The sequence below is a fragment of the Ptychodera flava genome, chromosome 17 (genome assembly GCF_041260155.1).
Source record: "Ptychodera flava strain L36383 chromosome 17, AS_Pfla_20210202, whole genome shotgun sequence".
Classification (NCBI taxonomy): domain Eukaryota; kingdom Metazoa; phylum Hemichordata; class Enteropneusta; family Ptychoderidae; genus Ptychodera; species Ptychodera flava.
The window spans coordinates 28159220-28178773 of record NC_091944.1 but is presented as its reverse complement, the minus strand read 5'-3'; the positions used below and the strand labels follow the sequence as shown (position 1 = coordinate 28178773).

Genomic DNA, 19554 nt, shown 5'->3' with positions numbered 1-19554 from the left:
ATGATGATAGAATTTTTCATATAAATTTTTGTGCCGTTATTCAAATTTTCTTGGACGACTTTTCTAGGGTTTTTAAACTTGTTTAACTGAAAACAATTGTGTATGCTTATTGTAAAGCCAATTTTCTCCTTTTTGGTTAACCAACTACTCTCAAACCTCTTGTTTCTTGTCAGATGGATTTCAAGTTTGCATGGATAAGGATAATCTCCACCAGATTTGTCCGAACGATGGAAAATAACCTGTTTGTGTGGATATTTCTATAAACAATTGTCTGCTTTTGGTATTTTTACAAACGCTTTCCTCTCCCAACATATGTCATGCAGCTTTGAAATGTGGTCTGTCAGTTTCTCAGCATGATCTCATACAGGTGTTTTGCGACCAAGATTCCTTGTTCTTGGTTTAATCATCTTTTCTGAAATTCCTAGTCATATTGCTTTTTGATTTTACTTGTATGTTTCTAACGATGTCTTCTTTCTTATGTGTACATACAAACTTATTCAGTTATGTAGACTGAGATGTCAGTTTGTGTGATTCAGAGCAATGAGACAAACTTGGAAACAATGAAATTTCTTTGTTTTGAAAATTGACATTTTCAAAGACTGTTAACCTTCAGCCACGATTACTGACTAAATAATCCCTGTGTGCATGACGTGAACTTTTGGAACCTTTCGAGACGCAGCGTACAGTGTATACAAGTTCTGAAAGAAGAGCATGATCTTGGAAAGAAATTTCTTCTCCACTGATGTTATATTGTATATATGCACCCACAACAGCCAGTGTTATCATTCAAAATTGGATCAATACTTACGCAAGCAATGGGGAGGGGGGGATCATGAAATTTTTGTCATTTTAAAAGAGGGGGGGGCATCGTTTTGGGGGTGGGGGTTGGGCCGGGGCGATCACTTATTGTGGGTGAGCCACAATGGAAGGGGGTTCGTTTCACAGCAATGAGTGGGTGACGATACAAGACAATGACACCTAGCTGAACTGTCACTGGTTACGCACGTTTATTGACTGCAGTACTGTTACATGACTTACATCAGTTACATATGCACACTCTCATGCACTCTCTCTCTCTCTCAAAAATACATGGCATGCGTGCTTATATAGCCTCGGTAGGACAAAACAATTTTAGCGGGCTGCGTTGTGATTGGCTAGAACATGGAGGTAGTAGGAGTGGTCCATAAAGGTTGTGACAGTTTCCCACAGGAACACCTGTAATACTAGAACACAACTGGTTTGAACAGGAAATGACTGAATAACAATGTAAACAATAATAATAACACATTGCAATAAAATATAAATCAATAATGTAATTCACGACGCTTACTTTGACAGATGCATAGGAAGAATTTGCCGGCCCACCCGAATGAATTATGAACTATTATTAATTATTAACTGAATGCTCCAAATAGTAATAACTAGAGACGCATGCGCAATACATCAAATGATCGTTTCCCGATTTTGATATAGAACAAGGCAGGCAACTTTGCTACAATCCTCCACTTACGCGGTAAGTTTTGTTTACATTTGGCATCATTGTGACAAAAATAGCATCAATCCGGTATGATATATTTTCAGGAAAGGATGAAAGGCTGTGGAAGAGGATTGGAGGGGGATGGGAGGGTTCCACAGCAGCTATAACTGCTGTTTCACTAGTGAGAGCCCGGTGGTGTGGGAAGTGGGTATCCATGAGTGTTCATGAAATCACGGGGAAGGGAATGTCTTTTATCAAGTTCCCTATCACGCCGACCGGTCCGTCGAATCGAGAAAAGGGGTACTTTTCCAAAAACCTGGCCTAAGAAAGGTTTGAAATATCCCAGGAAATACCTATCAGGCACTCAAACTTCATTGTTCATTTCCTCTGCTTTGATCTTGTTTAAAACTCGGATTCGAAATCTAATGAACTTTATGAGTTTTTCACTCCTGTTCCAAAGTTAATAGTTTCTTTCAGACTCTGATGTGTTAATATATGTAAATTCAACATTGACCTAGCTGTGATATCGCAGCGCTCAGCAGTACTTATGGCGTATATCGAACGCGCTCGGGTCATTGGGGTCATCGCCACAGTCCCTGTGACTGTGGCAATGACCCGAGCGCGTTCGATATACGCCACAAGTACCGCTGCGATATCACAGCTAGCATTGACCTTACTCTAATAATACGTCTCCCTTTCCTGGCTTTTGTAAGTAAGGGATTATTTTGGTCGTATTCTCCCATATTTCTCAAAATAAGGGGGTCTTTTTTGTTGAAAAATCCCAGATAAGAGGAATCATGAAACTTTGTGGAACCATAGACCGTCGATGCTTGGAAATCAAAGTGCTAACAGCAAGCAATCCGAAATGATTTTTCTGCATATTTGTTCAACAAAGGCTGAGCTATTTTCAAATCAACACACTGTGTGACATTGACCTGCATGTTGAAGCATCTACACATGAACATCTCACTTGTGAAACGCACGCAAAATCTCCACAGGCCAAGCGTGCCAGCAACTTTAAAAAATCACTGGCCCTAAACCGCTCTCGGGGGACTAGAACATTTTATTAAAAAAATAAAAACACACCACTTCAACATCCTAACATCAAACTTTTTTGTGCCTTTTAATTTATTGAAAGGGAAGCAAATGATGCAAACCAAAAGTTTGGGCATCTGATTTCAGTGCCAAAAACATGAAATCAGTGAAAGGTTAAACACAAACACATAAACGTTTGAATTTCTTAAAACAGCTTTCACAACAAATATTTCTAACATTGAGAAAACGAGCACAAGCTCGGCTTGAAGTTGAAATATGTCCCAATATGAAAAAGCTAAGCGTCCAGAACTCCGATCAGGGATGGATAATGTTTGGCACTGAACACAGGATCACATGCAAATCCAGTCACTACAATAGTTGACTCTTTCAAAAATGATTCTGGCTTCTCTCCTCTTTGATGGAAGATGACTATCTTCAAATTCAAGAAAGGGAATACAAAAAAATTGGGCAAGTGATGAAGAGAAAAAATACCGAAGTGTCGAAACCCGCGTTAAAAGACGAATCACAAAAATTTAATCTTTACAGGCGACCAAGGCAAATGGCCATCAAGTTCAAATTACAATGAAGGCGCAATTTTGCACAATGTTTAAATATCGGACATTTACTTTCTAGTTTCGAAGTTTAGCAGTTTAAACACTGTCGATTCACCGGTGTCTCGCCATGTATTCCACACAAAATAAATGCAATGATCCTTTTATTCACCATATCGTAATATTAAACAAACTTGGTAGAGCCGATGTGTGGAGTTGCCCTCATTTTCCTTTATATCCGACTCTTATTTCTATATTAGACGATACCATACTTGTCAGATTGCGGGTAAATATTAGATGTATATCTGGGATTTCACTATACCTTACAGATCTGGCCCCGCTGTCTTGCCAAGCCCGATTTCGGAGTCCGACTCTAACTTAAATTATACGAGGCTGGACTTGTCTACAACCCCGGTACCGGTGGTGGCAGTCCCCGGGTTGGTGGGTACCCATGCGCGTTACCAAATTCACGGAAAAGGGGGTGTTTTTCTTCAGTCATCTCGGAGATTCTAGGTCCGTGGAATCGAGAAAAAGGGGTACTTTTTCAGAGTAACCTCCGAGATTAGGGGTAGTCCTTTCATAATCTCCCTAGGATACTAAATCTGGTCTAGTCTCACTCACAAAGAAAATGAAAAACAGGGAGGTGTATTGTCACACGGGAGCCAGCAGAGAACTCCAGATCCAAACGGATAGGGAAGATGACTGTGTATGAATGTGACTAAAATCAGGTGAGGACAAACATTTATGATGTATGTACATGTATACAAAGTCAATCTCCAGGAAGTCAACATACTAACCTCCTAGATTTCGAAAATAAAGGTGTGTTTTTTACAGCTAATTTCTCCCAGATTTGCCACAAATAGGGGGTGTTTTTCTCAGAAATATTCTAGGAAAGGGGGTACTTTTCAAACTTGGGTAACAAGCATGGGTACCCACCAACCCGGGGACTGCCACCGCCGGGTCTAAAACTGTGGTTAAATATCCTATATTGGCGATTCCACCAACTCAAATATAATATATGACCAAACAATTCTAATGTCGATATTGTATTGTCTAGTAGCTAAATGTCCGATGTCATATAAAAGTGCAATGTTGCAGTGTCCTGAAAATCCATTTTACCTCGATACGCTAAACAATAACTCTTTTATGGCCACAAAGAGATCACGAACCGAAAGCAAATGGGGAGCGTATTAAATAGCGCCACTACTCTCGGGAGAAAAGGTGAGGTAAGGTCTTTAGCCTTGATAATACCGATCAGTCTGTTCGGTTTTTATTTGCGAATTTCACGTTTTGCAAATCTCTGGAAAGAATAAATTTCGTATCTCTGAATAATTTTGTCTGGTATTTAGCTTGGGAAAACGTTTGTGTAAACTTACTTTTCATACAGTGAAAGTTACTGGCCCGCGTCTTTAGGAACTGCAGGACATTTTTCAGGAGTTACTGGTCCAGCATGAAAATAGCTGGTCTCGGGCCATCGGGTTTAGCGTGAATTTCGCACGCTTGAACCAGTAAATCGGATTTTAAAAGATGTACATAAACTGTTTCCAGGAAAATTTTATGACTACCAATTAAAAATAAAGACCAAAAGTTATAGGAAAGTACAAAATGGAAGCGGTAACATTATCCGTGATTTAAGTATATTAAAATAATCTGAAGTGTCAGCTATTTTGGGAGGACCGGCACGATTTAGGCCTACGCACATGCTGAATACCAGTCCTGTCACTTCAAAATTAAGCTCTACTATACCATAGTATATGCCATGATGGATTATAGATTGAAAATTACCGGAGAAGGCAGTGGCCAGCTGACAGCATTGTAGGCCTAAAGGACAATCCCCTCATGCCATGTGCACACATTCATGTATCTCTGGATTTATCACTAAAGGTTGTGTAACTTTGAAATAAAGTCAGTGATGTGCATGTGCAAACTAAGGTATACATACTTTAACATAACTAAGCGATTAAATGTTAAAGGCAAGTAATTGTCAGCATTTGCTGATTTAATTCAGTATTTTTGTCCACAATATTTTGTTTTTCAATGGACACACCAAGAATTACATCAGAAAAGCGATAACCCCCGCCGCAGGAGGGTATACACGAGATTTTGGTACAATGCGCGACATATAGTAAGAGCCGATAGGCGAGTGCTATATGGAGCGAATTGTACCAAAATCGAAGGGGGTTATTGTTATTATATTATATCAACTTGCGTGTCTTTGTTGTCTTACTTGTAGGGCTTGAGTTAGTTGTAGGAGGACTCAAAAGAATCAATGCAGACTAGCTGTGTTAACAGAGTTGAGTAACTTTAGTCAGGGCACAGGGGTGGGAAATGCAGAAAACGAACGTCCGATAGATCGAAGGTCGGAAATTCTGCTCCCGAGACCGAGCATTTTTAAAGTTGGGATTACGTACAGATATCGATATTACATTTTATTCGCATGCAACACGAACACTTATTATACCGGTACTTGTCAAAAAATACCTGCTGCAGTCACACAGAAAATGGGTCAAGAGTTCAAATCAAAAGAAAACAGTACCATTTTTTTTCGTAAATTTACATGAGAACAATAGTCCTGGCTTTTTTGGCATACTAAAAATAGATTTATCTCATTCTGTACCGCGGCCTCGCGGTACGCGTATACGGTATCGACCGTCGCGACATTCAGAGGTGGCACAGTGTAGTTTTGGATCTATTTTTCATGGATAATTTGGACGTTAATTTTGTACCAGAAAAAAAGCAGTTTTGAAAGAATCCAGACCTGCGATGACTGCAACTGTGATGAACAGTTGTGCAGAGTGTGTTGCCCGATGCAGCGGGAGCTGGACGATTTTAACACAGCGCGGACATTTTTCTAACACAGCGCGGAGATTTTTACAGAGCGCGGACATAATTGGAACTAATTTGGGATAATTGGATTATCATATTTTTAAAATTTTTCAAAAGTGTTAGGTATCATATAGCTGAATGTTTCGATATTACAAATTACTCATAAAACAAGTGTGTAACTTAAAAAGAAAAGCAGATGAGCTTACATTTGCAGATTAAATCGACATTTACTTCAGGCACTCCCACTTAGTAACATTTTTAAAACACATTTTTTTCTAGCTCTGCATGGCAGGGCTGTGTGTTACGCCGGTAACACACATGCAGAGCTAATTTTTTTCATGCCAACCGTCGATATTTGACATGGCGACTGCGCGCGGATCGGGAGATACGATAAAAACATGTCCTCAAAAAAGTTGAAGTTTGAATTCCGGTGGCCCACCTGAATTCAGCTACCGAACATAGAACGTTCCGCACTGGGGCCATTGTCAACTAAGCTATGGAGTACGAGTCTACGCTGACGCTGCTATACGCCACAGCAGTACCACCACAGGGTCCCGCGAGCAATATTCGTCTAGAAGTTATGAATATGATCAATAACTGTCTTGTATTAAACTTGTTTTCATTATACAAGCCTTACCTGTGTCTAGTGTGTGCCTATTACTTTACCCTAGCTATCTGTGTATAGTATTTCAAAGAAAACAGTCTACATCTGTTAATTGCCCTCCCTAATCCCCTTCATTACAGTAATTTGTTCTGCCGATCACTTATCGCACTGACCAAATTCCTCGTTAGCAGCTCATGTGGTAGTAGACGGAAAGGGCTGAAACTCTCAGGGTCCGATTCCAAAAAATCTTCATTTTCGAAGGGTTAGGTGACGTAAATTTTCGAAAAAAGTCGGCATCAGCTTTGTACTTAAGCAAGCAAGAACGCTGACTAGTTATTTTCAGGATTCCAATGGTCGAAGACGGAGAACAACGATCGAGTGGTTCTACCAGTCGATGGCATGAGGATGGGAGAGTAGTAGGTATATATTCCCATCTGGGACGAATAAGAATTTTTTACACCATTTTATTCATTTATCTAAAGGGAGCGAAGGAAAAATTAACCATCCATGTAACTAAAGTATGACCCTGACCTATATACGAACTCACGCACGCGCAACAATTTTGGCGCAGCAGTGCATTGTCCTGAACTCAGCGGGGAAATTCCCTGCTGAGTCAGGTCCTGGACTTGCGCAATGCGCTATGACTCACCCCCACTATCAAAACGGAACGACATTCTATTCTCTCTCTCATTTGTTAGATAGATTCTGACTGAGCCGTACCGGAGCCGGTCTGCTCTTACAAAGGCAACCCGTACCGGAACAGTTCCGAAGGTGCGGGTCTCGTTTCTGGATGTGAATTTTATCTGCTGGCTGGTCCCTTTTCACTATGTTGGAGTCGTCGGAACGAGCGGAACCATAGGGATGTTGCGCAATACCCCTATCGGAACACTGTTGTGCAATACCCCTATCGGGACGTTTCCAGCAGGGGCTTTCCAGGAATTTCGCAATACCGTTCCAGTTGCTTAGTAACTTGTGATGTCATGTTCAATGTCTGTCATTCTACAGTTTTCAGAAAAATTTTCTGTGGAATTTTTTCTGAACGACTCTAGTTAACTAACTTTCATATCCATTCAATCCATAATGTCTTAGGTATCTTTCCAGAGGAGGACTAAATCCTTCTTGTTTTTGTATTTCTAGTGCCTGTTTGAATATGTTCTGAATAAGTTCTGACTCGTTTTCTGTTGTTGCACCTTTTTCTTGTATTTGAGTAAACAACTGCTTATATTGCACATAATAATGTTTATACTTCTCTCTTCTTTTTGATACTCCAGTTTTTCCTTGTATTACATCAATAATAACACCTGGTACAGGCGTCAAAGCTATGAGTACCGGAACTGTAGGAATTGCCGCTATTACAGCAGAGCTTACAAGAATTCCTTTAGTAATATTAAGAGCCATATCAATTCGTCCCATTAATTTATAACTTCGTCGATATGCAGCACTTGTTCTTTCGATATAATCAGCCAATTGTTCAACGCTTTCAACAACTGAGATGTGCATTTTTTACTGTATATGTAAGGGATGATAAAAAATAATTGTAGTAATATAGAAATACAATATGGCAGAAGGAGGAGAAGATATACCACTCCAGGATTTCGATGATGCAAATTTAAATGATGATGACGCTACTGCTGAAACATACTTTATAGACGATGATAATGCCCTTGCAGAAGCCGATTCTTACCAGGCTAGCTCAAGCGCGCGGAGCCCGCAGGTAGATCCTTCGACTAGATATAGAGTAACAATTGAAATACTAATGGCTGAACAATTCTTAGATGAAAATAATATTACTGATGAAGCAGCACGAAACGAATTAATTTTGAATGCAAAGATTAGGGATGGAAAGCTGTATTATAAAAACCTCAGGCTATCAAAAATACAGGATGTGGATTTAAATTGCTCAAGACAGTAAAAAAGAAGCGGGAGGATATGAATTTGTAACTAAAGTATACAGTAAGACGGAGGATATCGCAGAGCCCGAATTTGTAAGTTCTACATTGTATTCTGAAGATGTGAAAAACAATAAAATACCGGCTGAGAAGATGACGCCAGAAGACATGGGTGTATACAAAGATGAACTGACATTCTTACGGCAAGATGCTTCTGGTAATGCAGATAAAATACAAGCTTTTGAAAATAAAATCGAACAATGGAACAATCTAAACCCAGAATATAGAGCTATTAATGATGAATTAAGATTGCGAATATGCGTATTAGCAACCTTAACAATGAAAAAGTTAAAATAAGGCTAGAGAAAAGAGAAGTTGAAAAACAGTTAGAGGAAATTCCTGTAGAACACACCCAAGCAAAAGAAAAAGCCGAGAAACTACTAGCTGAACTCATAACAAGAGAAGCTAAAATTGACAATCGAATTGAATACGAAAATGGTAAGATTAGCGGGGCACGTGAAAGTCTGGCTACGACTAGGTCTCTTCGTGATGTAATTTCTGATCCAGAATTGTCACTCAGGCTGAAGCTGACAGAGTTATTTAAACGAAATGGTATTACAATCGCTGCAATACTGACTGCCCTTGGAATGACAATATCAACAATTGCCCTGGCTGTGACTAGAGGAGGAGGGGGAGGGGGAGCAGGAACTGGAGCAAACACAGGTGGTTCAGGTCCGCCCAAAGTATATACAAAAGCGAAAGAAATTGTAAAGCAATTTGGCGAATGGTTAAAAACATTGGCCGCAAAAAGTGCTGCTGCAATACCAGGTTTAATCGGCTCCCTTGTCAGTTTTCTATTAAAAACAGCAGGATCGGTTGTCGGATTTGTTGGAGAACAGCTATGGATATTTTTAACTGGTTTAACATTAGTCATTATAAATAAAATTATGTACTAATATATGGCCCCTACGGAATCGGCATGTTTGGTGAAAAGAATATTGCAAAGTTTCTTTCTAAAAATAAAGACCTGTTTGGTTTCTCTGTCGAATTGGAATGGTGCAAACTTCGGCGGGTAAATCGCCATATCCTTCGAGCAAATCCAGGTGTCCGACTCAAAGATGATAATCTTTATCATAACATTTTAGCTTTCATTAAAGAATGTCAAAAGACTAACTTCTTTAAGCGACTAGAATTCATAAACGTCTTTCAGGAGATTGACAATGATGAAATGGAAGTCCAACATCTCCAAGAATATTGATTCGCGGACACAGGCAATCGATTTATCTTTCAGGCAGACGGAAATATTTACGTAAAGATGTGATTTTTTCTTCTAAGTCATTATATACACGAAGTGAAACTTAAGATGTGATTAATTTTCTTTATAACATGTAATTTCTTTTTTTTCTTCTACTATATACATTACACAAAAATGGGGTACGATAGATCATTATTACCGAGTTTCAGCAACCGAATACCGAAGGGAACGAAGTCATATAGAACTCATCATGTGGTTGCTCATAATCCAAGTGAGGCAGATCCAGGCCAGACACTTATCATACGATGTCCGAAGTTAGAAAGCGGAGTAGTACTAGTTCCTAACACTTTCGACCTGGTTTTTGATCTCGAAGTAATGGGAGATGAATATAACCGAGTAGTACAAAATGTTGCAAAAAATTTGGTGGAGCGTATGGTTCTCACATTTGAGGGGCAGCAACTTTTCAATTTGAATAAATATAATCTCATTGAATGTTATCGCGATCTCTTCAAACATAAAAAGGAGAGATCGAACATGACACTGTACGGAATTCAGAACGAAAATCTAAGAAAATTAAGAAGCGGTGCGACCGATGCAGATGCCGCCGTCGTGAACGATAAGTTACTTTTCGACACATATAAAACAAAATATGCTATTCGTCTCACTCACCCCCTCATAACAGGCCATGGAGTTGCATATCCAGAAGCGTTAGGGAGTCATATTGAATGGGAAATTACGTTGGCACCCGCCTCCCAATTACTTGTCAGTAATCAGGTTGTTACAACCAATTATAAATTAAAAAACATTCAAATGGAATACGAAACAATTTCTGACCCCGAACTCGCGGGGTCAACTGGCTGGTTTATTACAACGGTGGAAAAAGTTACCTTTACGAGCATATACATTATTTTAGAACAATCCCATTCAAAGAATCGGACACGGTTATCAATGAAAATATAAATGTACCACGACGTAGCATTAGAGGTATCGCTATACTCTTCACTAAAAATCAGAATCAGACAGAACTGAACAGTGAACTTTTCTTTAACCCCTCCATTGAATCTGTGTCTGTAATGATTGAAGGCATTGCAAATAAAGTGTACGCTCAGAAGATGATACCAAGACAATTTTGGCGAGAGGTGCGACGGTATTTTGCTGAAGATAAAGATTGGTGTGAAATTGATATAGATGAAGTTGATTATTTGAAGAATAAATTCTGTCTATTTATCGATCTGCGTAGCTTTAAAGATATTGAATTTCATGGAAATGGTTTAAAAGTAATGAACACAAAGGACGGAATACAGCTTGAGATCCTGAAGAAAGATGCCTCGTGGGGTGGTGATGACGCTCACAATGATAATATATTTGCCCACGTTTATGTTATTAGCGATGCCCAGGTATCTGTTGAAAATAGTAGATTAAAGTCTTTACAATTTTAACCATGACCCGTCAGTCCTATCGGCCATGTTTCTGCCAGCCATTCGCCCGTGTTCAGATTGTATAACTGCACACGTTTGATATCATTTGGCGCCATCATAATTTTACTACGCTTTTCACTACGGATTTCTCCAGCCTTTTTCCGTACAAACTGTACAAATTGTGCCTGCTCGGGCTCCTTCCTAGTTTTAAACAGATCCTTATAGTCTTCAAAGTTCAAATGTTTTCTAACACAAACATCTTTCACCCCTTTATTTTTTTTCGTCTCGGAAGTTGGAGTTCGAAAAGCATACACTTTCGAGCGTATGCCGACAAAATCAAGAATAGGTTCACCATTCAACTCATCTTTAAATTTACCTATCACTTTTTTATTAATCTTCAGAAAATCGGCCCACTCATCCCACTAGTATCATATATACTTCTCACCATTCTTTTCAACATCTTCTCGGACTATATCATTGAAAGTTACGTCCGGGTCCGGGATCGGTACACTGTAAACAAAACTGTCAGTATCCATGTTAGGCTAATCGTATTCCAGGGAACTGGACCCGAAAGTAATTGTAATGCGTCTCATACATAAGCAGCTTAGAAAGTTCCAGTACTGCGGCGCCGATGAAAACTGGTTTTACATATCTATGCTCATCCGTTTTCAGTTCCAGTAGGGCACTGTCGCAGGAATCGCCATCCTCTTCGGAAGTTATGAAAGTTATATGTTTCATCTTTGGATTATACTTCTGAATCTTTTTACGGCCACTATCCGTACCGTTCCAGTCCGAAACAAATTTAAAGTCTCTGTACTTTCGAACATCCTCTATTGTCTTACCGAACATTGCATTATTCATCAGCTTATAGAAATTCTTTTCGAAATCTGTCTTTCCCTTTGCCCTCATTTTAGTGTTAAAGTCAATATATTTCGCGAGACATGCCCTCTCATCGAAAGCAAGCACCCGATAAATCTTTTTCAATCTCATTCCCATCCGAAGATAGAATTCCAGCAACTTGTAGTGTAAGACGTATCTCTCTCTGTCCAACACACTTGTAATCAGTCGAGTGCCCTGCCTCGGAAATTCATAGTGATGTGGCGCTAATGGCAAATCGCTGTGTTCTTCATGTAATTCGACCGGATATTCTAAGTCTACTTCTAGAAAACTTGGTGGAAAGGTGGAACCAGGTCCCCACCCTCCGGAACCCGCTCCGCCGGCTCCGCCTCGGCCCCCTTCTTCCCATTCGTCCCACTCTTCCATCGTCATCCAATGAAGTCCGCCCGTAGGCATTGCCTGACTCATTGCCCAGCCGTAGAGATTGTTTGCATCGAGATATTTTATTTCGGACACCGGCTTCTCTGGATCGTAATTCCCACCAGCTTCACCAGCCCCCTCGGCGGCGACGTAAGCCGGATGATTTGTCTGTAAATAATGAATATTACACTGGCTGATACCGCCTCGAATCCCCCTCTGTACGAAATTCATCTGCTCAGCATCTTGAATGAGCCCAAATTTATTACCCGTATAAAGTAACATAGCATCCCATGTCAAGCCGGGCGCTGACATGTAATGGGCCGGATCTAACTTATATGCTTCTAAACATGTGTCACGGAAATTTTCGAATATATTTGCAAGAAGGAGAACGTCAGTCTCGCAATAGAATTCCATATAATCTTTAATCGTACGACATCCAACTTCGTCCCATACTCGCAAAGCATGTTCGTAATCGGCCTCTGAAATCCCCTCTTCCGTCAATTCGCTATAAAATTCCCCCCTCTCCGGGAGCTCCTCCTCTTCTAGTCTGTCAACCGAGTCTAAATATTCGTAGGGGAAGAAACCTTTCGCCCTTTGAATGTCCGGGTACGAAAGTGGTACCGTCCACCCATCCTCCGGCACAGTTTTTGCCAACTTCGCGAGCGACCCCATCATCAACTGAGCACTATCCATAAACTTTATAGAAAAGAAACGTTTCTTTATCTCCCTCTTCCCTCCGGCAACAACAATTGAGGCACTAAAAATAAATGTTTTCGAGAGACCCATAATTCCTCCATTGCTCGTCTTAGCTATGATTTTAGGCTCTGGTCCGGAACCCCCTCCATCTCCTTCGGTAACGATTTCATGTAATTCTTTCAAAATAAAAGAACCATCGTATCCCTTGAGGTTGTGAAAGTAGATAGGAATGGTTCTCGACGGTCGACATCCCTCGCAATAAAAAGTCGCCCCCTCCTTCACTACTCGGTATCCTGCCGGCTCTCCACATGCAATACAGACTGGATTGTCGTAATTAGAAGGATCTTTCATCGGTATTATTTTCCAATAATACGATTTCGAATAATACTCGGCCCGTTCTTTCATATCCTTTAGAAATTCTGTAACACAGGAGAGACCTGTGAATGTTCTTTTACCATAAACGGTGGGCCGCCGTTCCGAAGGAACCCCCCACCCCCGTTCCACCATAACATACGAAAGACAAATTGGAATATGTCGACCGGTCCCCTTCTCAATAATTGCCTCAGTATCTGCATAGACGACGTAGGGAGAAGGAACCTTCTTCCGATGTCCTTCAAATTGACATACTTCCTTAGGAAAAACTGGCTGGGCGGCGTCTGTTCCACAGTATACCTGATGTTTTTCTAATTCTTCTGTTGACTTAAAACCTCTTTTACAAACCGGGCAAATACACTTCCTTCTGTGCTTATTCTTACGATTAGTATGAGAATTAAGAAGACGATTTAACGAAGTAATTGGCACGAAGTGACCCCGGGCTCCTTCCTCCCCACCAACTATCAGTAATATATTTGCTACCCGATCCGCTCCCAGAACCGTTCCGTCAGGGGGTCCCGCTCCCCCCTCGGCTCCGCTATATAACACAGTTATGTCGGACGGGGCTGGATCGGACTCATAGATCTGAAACACTTGAAGTTTCGTGCCCGGATTTTGCTGCTCGAAGCGCCTGAACACAGTCAGATCGGCGGGCGTAGGAAAGGGAATACCTTCCCAACAGTAGTCAGCCATAAATGGAGCGTACGTATTCCATTTTCTCCTTACCTGACCACCCCTCTTTTCACGAAACTCGGCATCGCTCAACTTTATACTTGCTACGACGGCATACTGAAAACAATTCTCGACCCCACCGGTAGAATAAGATCGCTCACACAATGCTTATTTTTTAACCATCCGGGAAATTGGACTGCGCCAGCCCCGAGTAAAGCTTCTACTAGAATTACTTCAAAATTAAGTATCTCCTCGAGAACGAGACCAGAACCCTCAACAGCTTCAATTGTATCAAGCATACGATCGTAGCGATCTATTAATTGTTGTTTCACATCCGCCCCTCTTACATCTTTTGTGTATGTATTTTTTAATTTAACAGGCAATGTACGATTTTGTGTATTACCAGTTTTCGGATCCGATAATTTGACTTCCATTTCAGTATAAACAGAGTACATCTTTCTTTCTTTGGCCATACCTTAAATATCCACCAGCTCCCGATATCCTCGACTCGCTTGACTTCAGGAAATTCTTTTCGTAAAACTGCTCCCTTGAATGCTGTATGTAATCGACGGGCCATCTTTATGATATATACTATCCTAAAAATTTTTAAAATGAAAAATAATTATTCTATGATAGGTCATCAAAATCCACTATAATATTTTTGGCAGCATTTATTTGTTTATATATCTCACCTAATCTTTCTAAGTCGACTAGTTCTTCCGCATCTTGAATTTCTGGTTTATTAGGCGCAGCACAAAATAACCTCTCAACAGTGAAAGAAAGGCCACGCTTACTTAAGCGCGGTTTAAATGCTAAGAATTCTATCTTACTACCTTTCCGGATATTTCGAGGTACAATAGCAGGATTTTCTCGGACTGGCAATGGGCTCACTGTTTTAAAAGCACAGTCAATTTCTTGAACCATATCAATACATGTAGCGAAATCGGAAGTGTTTCTCCCTCTTTTAAACCGAAATTTAAAATACGCCACTGGCTGTGCCTCGCTCCCTCGCTTCTGATACACTTTAGATGGATTGTAAAATCCAGTAGTATTCTTGGAGTGAGCGGCCAGGCTTGCAGCATAACTTTTAGCAGTGCTTGCATCGAAACTTTCACCTAGGGTACGGAATATTATTAAATCGGTAAACTTTTGAAGACTCGGTTGCCAACGGACACACATTTCATCACATGTAGCTGGATCTCCTCCCGAACCGTACTTAGGTCCGATGGGGAAAACCACTTCTAGCTCACTGTCTACGTATATGAAAGGATCTACCAAAGATTCTTCAAATATGAGTTTGCCGTCACTGATTTGAATATTCTCTTCTCCGGTTTCAAGTATTTTTATTGCAGTTGAAATAGAAAGGATTGTCATTGTCTTATCGTATATATCTTAATAAAAATAATTTAAAAAAATTTTTTTCTATGATATAGTATCCCAAAATGTCATACATATTCATAAATGGACCAACTGGAAGTGGTAAGAGTTACGATGCAATAAATTTGGCGGAGACTCACGTACCAGAATTTGACACTAGTTTTTCCAGCAACATTGCCGACTTTTATAATGGGCGCCACGTTTCGATTGCCGATTTTCAGAACCAGTTTATAGAACATACGCTTAGTTTACAATGTCAGGCTGGGAGGAGGGCCTCCCTCCTTCGGAACGCTACATTATTTGTGACTCTTCATAATTCAACATCTGACTTTTTCTAGAATCCGAGGCGTGGCAGCGGAAGAAAAAAAGATTGTTTCTAGAGCATTTGACCATTTACATAGTTTCATTATCATATTCAAAGATATGCCTTGGGATTATTGCAGGCGGAATGTGTTGACTCGAGCCAGGTCGTACGAAATAGCCGCCTTAAAAGAACTAGAAGAGATTCACAACAAGTTCAAACAGACTTTCTTAGAAATTTGCCACGACTACAGGCTTCCATGTTTGGTAATTCGGAACGCTCTTACGCCTGAAGTTCTCAATAATATACTTAATCCAACAATTGATACCGAGACAGTCGGACCAGTAGAATATCCACGAGCTTTTGACTTTGGAATTGCATGGAGCGGCGGCAGCCAGGGATTTTTAATAGACGGTTTCAGCAAGGAGGAACTTGAAAAAGCGTACTTCCCACCTGGTCAAGAACAACTAGAACAACCTCGAGTCTCACTAAAGAACCTACACAAACTTCTTAACGCTTGTGAATCTGTGTGTGCTTATAATGCTCCGTTTGACCTACGAGCACTTGACATTATGAAAAGGGGGGACTTTGAAGTTACTTGTCTATGGCTCATGTCAGTTGTGTACATTATACTTCAACCAGAACTTATCGATAAAGCTGAAAAAGGGGGACTCGAAAGAACGGACTGTGGTAACATGAGAAGTCGTTTTGAAGATCTTGCAAACTTAATATGTTCAGGAACTGAGATACCACCTCATCCACATACTGCCGAAAAAGATGCAGTAAGTGAACATTACTTACGACAGTACATGATAAATACTTGGCCAGGTGGTTGGAAGAATAATGGTAAGCTGTCACTTTCTTCTTTCAAGAAATTAAGACTTTTTCCATGGTACTTATTGAGTAACTTTCGTAAATACTTGCGTTAGTACTTACGTAGTACTTACGTAGTACTTACGTAGTACTTACGTTAGTACTTGACAAGTACCAGCACAGGAACTTACGAAGTTCTAATAACATTTTCCTCTGGCTCCCAACTATTGAAACTTTCTGGATAGCCGCGCCATTTTATCAGATAATATTTCTTTCCTCTAATTTTTTTCGTCTTCAAAATTCGTTCTACTCTGTACAACTCGTCGGCTCCCCGTTCCGAAAGGGCGCTCTGAAGTTCATCAGAATAGAAAGTGCCAAGTATTTCCTCTCCATTCAGATCTTTTATTTTGTAAACTGGCGGCGTTCCTAGTCCAGCTGCGTACACCACTTTTGAAACCACGAAAATCTCCTCTGTCCAATTTGGTAAATATCCTTTCTTAAAAGTGGTCTTGTATTTTGTAATTCGAACCCGTTCTCCCGGCTTGAATTCAGGGTTAACTCCCCCGGCTGCCAACTCAGGACCGAATAGTGTATAAAATGCCTGCCAATCGTTGTCCTCTGTTACGTCCCTGGGTTTCATTTTGATACTTCCATGAACGGTGTTGTTGTAATTCTCGAGAAGTTCTGGTAGAATGGGGAGCCAGGAACGTGTCTGTTTATATGTAAAGTATTTCCACATCATCGTCTTGAGAGTCCGATTAAAACGTTCAACAACGCTAGCTTTTTTGTCACTGTAGGTGTGAAACCAATGAATGCCTGACTCCTGGAGCCACCCCTGCATTTTTCGGTTTGTAAATTCCCGCCCCTCATCTGTCTGAAGTTTGTCGGGCCTTCTCCCAGATTTCTTAATCACGTCTTGTAGCGCCTGTAACGTATCATCAGCCGTTTTTGACTGTATCGGCCTGGCCCATGCATATTTGCTTAGCACATCGATTACTGTTAGCATGTATCGAATGTTACGGTTCTCTTTTGCGAACGGGGGAGGGAATTCCACAAGATCCGCTTCCCACTGGGCGTCTATCGATGTTACAAAAACGCGCCTCCCGCCCGAACCACCCCCACGAGTACGAGGTACCGGTTTATGTAGATTATAAGTTAGCTGAGTTTTTAACCACTCCTGCACCTCTTTCTTAGTGACGTGGAGTCCGCTGAGCGTGCTGCGTCATATAATTTTTGTACACCTCCAAAACCAGTTTTCGGGTTGTAATATAATTCTCTAAGAGTGCCTTCGGTGTTGTCGTCTTCCATGATTAGCTTAGCAGTTGTTTATATTGAACATAATAATGTTTATATTTCCCCTATTAAACGAAAAATTGAATGTCGTACGGATGCCGTAAATGAAATACTAGTTTACTGAATGGTGTATTTTTCAATTGCCTGATTAGGGAACCCACCTCCCGTTCTGACACCTCCATTCCATATTCTTTAATAATAGTTTTGTTGTCTGTCTTGCTCGGTGTGTAAAATAGTACTAACATCTGTATGTTTTCCCTAAATGGTTTACTAATACTAGTATATTGCTGAGTCAGAACCCAGACAGATAATCCGTCGTGTCTTGCGCTGAAACCAAGTTTGACTAAAACGTCACTGCGCTTCTTCATATCTTTGGACGAGGCGCAGTCGTCGAGGATTATTAAAGTGTTCGTGCCAGCCCATTCTTTATGCACGAAGGCTAGTGTATCATCTACAGCATCGAGTCCGACCGGAAACACGAATACGTTGTCATCCGTGAAAATGAATCTTTTATTATACGTTGTATTGTTCATGAATGTCGGACAAATGAAAACTATATATTCAAATTTCCTTAAGTACGGACCGGTGAGGAGATCCATTACATATTCAGTTTTGCCAGAATTTGTCGGTCCAGTTACAATCATGTTGAATGGTGGGGTTGCGAACATTGCCATCGGATCGGATCTATATACTGTACATGAATGTAATGAATATTGCTAAAGATAACAAACCAATTTTGCCGAATTCGTGAATAGGGTCTGCGCGGTCGTAGATGCTGCCCGTTCCGGGGGTCCCCGAGTCGTGTCATTGTGAGGTGGTGATCCTCCGGGCTCGTCCTGCCACTTCACGGGATCCTCCCCCCCCTTCCATCTCATGTATAGCACTTTCTCGAACTTCCGTGTTTATATCACCATTCACCCCGAAGGACATAGATTCAGTTGCGTATTGCAATTCATTATTATAACCTGAGATCGCCGGGCCCGAAAGAATGACCATCTCAGACGGTAAGAGAAGTAAATTTGGCGAAACTGCCATATCAAGTTTGACACCAGTATTCATTATTGTGTCTTGATATCGCCTATAACTGATTACTTTGTCGGTATTACGAATTTCATCTTCGAGGAGAACGCCGAATTCTTTTCGGACTTGCTCTGCACTGCCAGTATCACCCACTATGGTACTGCGAATATTTGCTTGTGCGCCGAGTATGCAATATACATAGGCTTCAAGGCTTTCATTGAGGCGGGCGAGACCGGCCTTTGTTAGTCCGGAGTCTCCCTTCAGAGGAATGAAACTATTATATTGTCCCTCCGATCCATCATTTCGGAAGAAATAGTAGTGTGGTCGGTCTTTGTCGGACAGTACATGTTTTTTCTTTCCAAAAATTGTATGTGTATAGAAAACGCCTCCGTCGGCGGAGAGGAAAAAGTCATGACCGTTGTATACAGCGGCAGGCTGTCGAACGGGCCCACGATTAGTATAATATTCATAACCATAACCAAGACCCTTATTTTGACCTTTTCGATATCGAAAGTCGGACTTCGTTGGACTTATATTTCCAAATTCTGTACATAGAAGTTCATATTGGACGAGATTGTATGGATTGTCACCAGCTTTGAAGGTGGGGGTATCGTCTGGAAGTGCAACGCCCATTTCGTGAAGGATCCTACGTATTGTAAAGTATACATGGAAACGGCAGAATGATCGTATTTGCAGAG

General features: G+C 40.8%; 1 protein-coding gene across 1 annotated transcript in view; it reads left to right on the top strand.

Moving 5' to 3' along the window:
- Window positions 1-1454: 1454 nt before the first annotated feature.
- The window catches only part of LOC139115968 (histamine N-methyltransferase-like), a 31566-nt gene continuing 13466 nt past the window's right edge, over window positions 1455-19554 (top strand). Inside the window, exon 1 of the mRNA XM_070678447.1 lies at window positions 1455-1513. The gene's annotated coding sequence lies outside the window, so the exon portion shown is untranslated. The remainder of the gene's footprint in view (window positions 1514-19554) is intronic.